The 7,466-nt window shown below is 49.4% G+C and overlaps 1 pseudogene; it reads left to right on the top strand.

The window, feature by feature from the left end:
• Positions 1-956: 956 nt before the first annotated feature.
• LOC136510884 (uncharacterized) lies at positions 957-3,325 on the top strand (annotated as a pseudogene).
• The last annotated feature ends 4,141 nt before the right edge of the window (positions 3,326-7,466 follow it).

Genomic DNA, 7,466 nt, shown 5'->3' with positions numbered 1-7,466 from the left:
TTGGCCACCATCATAAGAAAGTGGGCCTTCTTCTGAAAATGAACCCCCATCATGAATTTTAACCGTGATGAAATCACCGTCCATTCTCTGTGTATCAGCTATTAAAATTAAATAAACCCAGTACTTATTGAATAACACATGTGTAATTGATAAATTAAAAGATATAATAAATGAAAGGAATCATGTAATACTAAAATAAATTTTATACTGATATGAAGATGACTTTGTACAAGAACTGAGAAAACAAATTTTAACCGTGTGCATCATAGCAGATAAAAGCATTGACCAATATCACAGATGGAAGCAGACCAATACAAATAAACAATCCGTTATTAAGGAGATCAGTCTAGAAAGGTGTAAATTAAATAAAATAATCCATTTAGATAAAAGAAACGAAAAGAACATGAGCAGATCTGCACCTGTAGCTTTTGCTCTGGATTTCTTGAAGACGCGTGCAGCGATGATCTGCTAACAAAAAGACAAATGGTCAAGTTCCAATCTGAGGAAATAAGCAGATAACGGAGAGGAAATAAGCTGCAGCATAAGAAAGAACCAGACCAAAGCTGCAACCCGCAAGACCCTGTTCCCCCACAATCATCATCTCGTCTGCTCCGCTCCCCGCGAAACGGAGACGGCCGGCCGCCGCCTTCCGACCGTATGCCCGCGCGCACGATCAGAGGACGGAGTCGCGGGGCAAGACACACCCGCCGCCCCTGCTGCGCCGCTTGGATTTTGGTGCCGTGCCGCAACTTGGAGCCTCCGCCGAGGAGTGCACAACTGCACGAGGGAGAAATTACTGCTTTTGCGGAGCTTTATGAGGAGTTGTTGCTGGAGTGGGAGGGATTTTTGGCGCGAGCTGCTAATCTTTTGGCCCTAATTTGTTTTCATGATAATAGGGCCTGAGGAATCGCTGCTACCACCGCCCTGAGGAAGCGATGGCAACGGATGGAGAAGCGATGCCGCTGATTGAAGGATCTCGGACACTGAATCGCTGCTGCTGCCGCCGCCGCCTCCTCCTCCTCAACCTGCGCCGCCGCCGCCCCTCAGCTCCCAAGGACCCGCCCTGCTCGGCCGCCCCTCGACTGCGACTTTGCGAGGGAGACGCCAAAGGCATAATCCGTTTCCAGCATCCTCGGGCTGACCCTGTTCAGGCGATCCGTGCAACGACTCGGACCATATCTACAGCCCAGCCTTTTTACAAGCCAATCCAATCCAACTCGATCTTTTGTTTACATGGCCCATATACAATTCGTAAAATTAGGCCCGTGAGTTGGGGGCCCTTTCGGCCTTTGGATTTACACGATCCATTCCCAGATTTAACGCCACCGCCTCTCGTCGCTCCCTTTCTCCGCCGCGCGGCCCTCTTCACATGGCCGTTTCAGCTCCCGAGCCGCGACCCGCGTCCTCACGCGCGCCTGAAGCACCGGCACCAGCAGCGCCGCCGCGCCCGCCACGACGACGGCCTCTCGTCGCTCCCTTTCTCCGCCGCGCGGCCCTCTTCACATGGCCGTTTCAGCTCCCGAGCCGCGACCCGCGTCCTCACGCGCGCCTGAAGCACCGGCACCAGCAGCGCCGCCGCGCCCGCCACGACGACGGCGCCGTCGTTGTCGCTGGAGGAGCTGCGCCGGGGCTGCTCCACTTGGACGTGGCGAGGGATGCGCGTGAACTACCTCGCCAGAGGGCAGGGCCTGCCCGTCCTCGTCCACGGCTTCGGCGCCTCCGTCGCGCACTGGCGCAGGTGAGCCGGCCTTGTCCCCGTCCGCCCATTGGTCTTAATTTTCTGACGAAATCTGAGCTCATGGCGCGATCGGTGGTGCACGCGCGCCATGTGCTCGAGTTTGTGCCTCTGCTTGCGTCATTGCTGGGAACATTGATCAACTCGTTGGTAGGAACATTGGGGTGTTGTCTGAATCCTACACCGTCTACGCGATCGATTTACTGGGGTTCGGTGCATCGGACAAGCCTGCTGGGTTTTCTTACACGATGGAGACATTGGCTGAGGCAAGTGTGCTTTCAGTCTGATACAGACGTACCATCTGACATTTGAACTGAGTTGCTCTCATAACATTTGCTTAAGAAATCTAGGTTGATGATTTTGAAAATACAATGGCGTATGCGTTGTCTCAAGCAGTTGATACTGGATTTCTTGGAGGAGGTGGTCAGGAGGCCCACGGTGCTCGTCGGCAACTCTGTTGGAAGCCTTGCATGCGTCATTGCTGCCTCAGGTTCCAATCAGCCAATGCCTGTAAATTCTTTTTCTGCAAACTACTAGCTCGGTAGTTATGATATTCAGTTTGCTCCTGCTAATGATGGGCAGAGTCAAACAGAGAAGTAGTTCGGGGGCTTGTTCTGCTGAACCGCGCCGGCGGCATGAACAACAAGGCGATCGTCGACGACTGGAGGATCAAGCTGCTCCTGCCGCTGCTCTGGCTGATTGACTTCCTGCTGAAACAACGGCCGATAGCATCGGCACTCTTTAACCGCGTGAAAAACAGGCACGCTGATCTGCACACTTCCCTCTGACCTGACCTGGTGACGCTGTTCTGTGACAGTTTGGATTCAACAGGGACAATCTGAAGGACATCTTGCTCTCTGTTTACGGGAACAAAGACGCTGTGGACGACGAATTAGTCGAGGTAAGGCACCCATCTCCAAATCTTTGGTCTCTTTCCTCAACAGCCAGCTAGCCTAGGTCTGTTTCTGCAAGAATTCGCTGTGAAACTCCATTCACCCTTTACTGACATCGGGCATTGTCCCAAGGCACACGTCTTTGATAAAAATAGAATTCAGAGGACAGTACCGGAACTCAAATGAACAGAGTCCGTTTATGTCTGAATCTTCCTTTTTCTTTTCTGAAAGTATGTACACGCACACGCAGATCATAAGCGGACCGGCTGACACGGAGGGCGCCCTGGACGCGTTCGTGTCGACGGTGACCGGCCCGCCGGGGCCGAGCTCGATAGCGCTGATGCCGCGGCTGGCCGACCTGCCCGTGCTGGTGCTGTGGGGCGACCGGGACCCCTTCACCCCGATCGACGGGCCGGTGGGGGAAGTTCTTCTCGAAGCTGCCGTCGGAGCTCCCCAACGTGACGCTCCACATGCTGGAGGGCGTGGGGCACTGCCCGCACGACGACCGCCCGGACCTCGTCCACGACAGGCTGCTCCCGTGGCTGGAAGCCCTCCCGCCGCCAGCGGCCGGCGCGGTGACGACGTCAACGACGGTTTAGTCGCGCATCGGTCGGGTCGACCGAATGGGGCATGGCTGATGGATGGATGTACTGTAAAATTGTAAATGCATGCAAGCATCTGTAAGAGTATTTGCCTATTTGGCTGTGAGGCATATAGTGAAATGAATTTCTGTATTTTCTCTCGTTAAAACACCACATCACGGAGAGATAGTCAGAGTGTGACCTGCGAGAGCCAGCTTGCTCAGACAGAGAAAGAGCGTGTTCTGTCCAGACCGGTGCTCTGTGTCAAACTTTACTTTCCCGTAATCTGTAAGGAGTATTGGACAAAGGGCCCAATGTGGATTCAGTGGACGGCCGCTTGGGCTCTTTTCCGCACGGGGCAACCCATGTTCGTCACCCGCTTCGTCCATCCATGCTGGGTGTTGGGGTTTTGATTTTTTTTTTTATGAGGAAGGGTGTTGGGGTTTTGCTAATGTAAAGGCCGACTGAGAGCATCTCAAAGAGTTTCCAGGAATTTCTTTTCAAAATCATAGAGTTTTCCAACTCGCCAAAAAGAATTAAAAGAAACAAATAAGATCATCTCTAACAGTTTCTAATAATTTACTCCTAAAATATAGAAGACAATTTTACAACATGAATCCTATACTATTTATAAATTATCCTAACAACTTTTATATATTCTTTCTTTCTTGTACGTTTGTATCAGGAACCTTTTCCTACTTTTTATTTTTTTCCACGCTCTTCCACCTTAGATTGGGAGATCGATACGTGCAGGGAAGACGCGAGCATATATCCGCGCATTAGGTGATTTTTTCCAAGTGCCAAAAGATTAAGAGGTGGGATTGGGAACTCTTGGAGATGATTTTTTTTTCTAAAAATCCTAGATTGCGAGGTTTTATTGGCAACTCTAGGATGAGAACATGCTGTTGTAGGTGTGTGCATTTCTGGCTTTTGCGCAGTGTTGGGCCTTCATGGGCCAAGGTAACGATATTGGCCAGTGGGCAGTTGCGAAGACCGATGATGTTTGATGAACCAGAACCAGCGACCGATATACTGACACCAAACACCAAAGAAACCGTGAGTTTTGTTGGATCCTCGGTTTTGGGGGGAAATGTGCCCAGCCCAGTCTTCGATCTAGAGACTAGAGTAGACTCCTTTTTCCCTGTTCAAAAAAGTCAGGATCTAGAGACGCTGACCACCACACCACGCACGGTCGCATTCATCGTTTTCAAACTAGCGAAAAAGTATAACTCGGCTCCAGGCCCTCCAGCACCGTCCTCTGGATGCCGGCTTCCACTGCGGGCAGCTGATGGATGGCATCCTTCCATGGCCAGGAGCAGCAATACGTGGAGGTCCACGCACGCCGGCTGGGGATGAAGTCAACCCCACAAGTCAGCTGATGGCGCAGGTCAACCAACAAGGGCCATGCACGCATGGACGTCGTACGTCAAACGGGGAGACCACAGACGACACCATGCAATTTGTAATCAGATCAGTGGGGCAGTAGTAAGTGGAGAGGACCGCCGGCGGTGGCGGCGAGAACGGCCTCACCGCCGGCATTAAGTACCAGTTATGGGATCAGCACGGCCCACCGCCCGGCCGGTTGATCCGTCGCCGGTCATGCATGCATGCACGGAGACAGCTGGGGGAGCTAGGAGTAGTACGTAGTAGTAACTGAAGTAGAGGCAAATAGAAGCTATTTCACATTTATATGCAACGCATCATGTACCCACCTCACCGATGGAATTGAATGCAACCTTCTGTATATTATGGTTTGCTGGAGCATACTACTCTCTTTGACAAATTTTCCAAGAACTAGCCAAGCGTTAAGACGGTCGACGACAATAGAGTCAAGCAAGTTCGGGCTGATGGACTATGAGTGATGAAGGATAGACGTGGAGGAGGCTTGGACCGAGGGACCGAGGGCCGTTGGATGGACCGTGGATGGCTAGAACCTGGCAACATTGACAAGCAGGTGTATATTTGGAGACGACGTAAACAATGTTGATCAAGTTAAGACGACGGTTGACCAAGTCAAGCGGGGACATGAGGAATCAGTGATTGGACGGTCGAGGACAGGTGGTGACACGCGTCGAGATCGTGGAGGAAGCGTGGCAGATATGCGACTCCATCTTGGTTTCGCCATTTTGGCCACAAAACCACGGGCAACAGGTTTGTCGGGTTTGGACCTCAAAACCCGGGAAGGATCTCGGCGTGGCACATGGCATCACTAGAGAGCTTGCATCGAGGCAAAGCGTCTTCGTGAAGGGATCATGGCCGTCCGATGTTCAGAACTCAAATTGAACCATTATGCCCCGAAGGTTCAATGGTTTAAGAAAATATCTAAGGACTGGCCTAGAAATGTGTAATAGCTCTATAAATAAGAGGAGGGACTGCCCAAGCAAGCCATCCTTTCCACCAGAGCGTCTCCAAGAGCCTTTCTAAATCTCACTCTCTAAATCCTCATTTGAAGAGTCATTTCCATAAAAAAATCGTTTTCTATATCTTTACGCACTCCAATAGTTTTTCTATATCTCGTGCGCACTCTAGAGAACCATTCTCATATTCTATTTTTGGCGACTGAAAAATCCAGAACAGAAGATGACTATATATATGGATAATCATTTAGACAAGCTATTGGAGAGTATTTTTTCACTAAAATCTCTATTGCTAGCATTTAGAAAAGATTTAGAGAGTCTTATGGAGATGCTCTAATGCTTTGTTTGGTTGTCCCTGTATTGTATACACAGGTTACTATACCCCACGTGTGGAACTGGTGAATTCCTAGGGTCCACCAAAACCAGGTGAGGCTGAACCACGTTTGACCTTCTCATTTGGACCGAATTTTTTTACTTTTTATCCTCTTTTTTGAAAAAAATTCACAAATATGCCCCTGGAGGAAAGATTTCAGAATCTGGACGCTTAGCTCGGCACCATCGTTGCTGGTGCTGAGCTAACACGTCTCGCGCCAGCGTCCCTAGCGTCGAGTTCTTGGGCTCAAAGCAAACATGGCCGACATGGCAGGAAGCTCGGCGCCAGTCACCCTGGCGCCAAGCTCGGCGCCGTAGATCTTGGCGCCGAGCTTGGCGCCAGGGTGACTAGCGCCAAGCTTGTGTTTTAACTCTGGCCCCAACCTTGCTGCCCTAGCCTTCTTCCTCTTATTTCTCCTCCCTCTCGGGTTTTTTCTCTTCCCACCTCGCCCTACCTCACAAATTGACATATTGGACCTTGGAAACTTTGATTTGATCCATAGATCTTCGAGAGCAAGGTATCCTCGCTCCCCTCCTAGTTTTATTCGCATCGATTTGGTATATATTAGTCGGATTTTTTAACCTAAGAATCGTCATTACTTAGGGTTTCATTCTATCCCTCAATATTTGTATTATACAACCATATGATGATGCCAAGGCATGGAAAATCTAGCAAACCTAGGTAACCGCATCGCATATAGTTATGTTATGGGTTCATTGTTGTGCATCAAATGAGAAACCCTAGGTTTATGGTTTAATGTTAATTACTTTCGGTTCTTAGAACGAAATTGGTTGTATTGTAGTTATGGTTCTCATTAGCATTTATTTGTGATGTTTTGATTTTTGTTTGTTAAATTACATCCATTTTGTTAGATGCAAGAAATGTATCGGGAGGAGTTTTGACGAAAACGGGGTCGTTTTCGAGAATTATACCTCTATGCGTCTAGCAAAGATGCCCCCGTCCCTTCTGACCTCCCTGTCCCTAACTGTGACTGTGGTTTCCCGGCCCACGTTTTTCAATCAAAACATTCAGACACAGCGGCGCAATACTTCTACACATGCAGTCATTTTAATGTAAGAAAGTGTTTCCACTATCTTTTTTCTTTATTTGTGTAAGTATAGTACTAATATTTTGTTGGAATCATGTTGTCTATCAATGCATGGGCGTGTCTATCGTTGAACCAGGCAACAAGCTTATAGAAGGTGAATTGAACGATTGCATTCATGGACATACCACGTATCCCCAATAGCAACTTATTGAATGACTCTGCCATATTGCTACATTGAAACTCGTACCTCCATCCACCAGCGTCGTGAGCTCTCGTCCATTTCTCCAAATCCCTCATCAAACATGTGAGCCATTGTCTACCTTCTGCATTTGATGCTGTTCTGACCTACTCCAACTTTTTCTGAAAGTACTTGTCCTCAAGCTATCGAGCAGCCTCCTAGAACAGATCAAAGTTACCCTTCACACCATCCTTCCAGAGTAGATTCTCGGTAAGGTGCTGAGTACACCAACGATGGTGCA

Source organism: Miscanthus floridulus, chromosome 16 (assembly GCF_019320115.1).
Source record: "Miscanthus floridulus cultivar M001 chromosome 16, ASM1932011v1, whole genome shotgun sequence".
NCBI lineage: Eukaryota > Viridiplantae > Streptophyta > Magnoliopsida > Poales > Poaceae > Miscanthus > Miscanthus floridulus.
The sequence above is the reverse complement of the archived record's forward strand: the minus strand, read 5'-3'. Positions and strand labels throughout refer to the sequence as shown.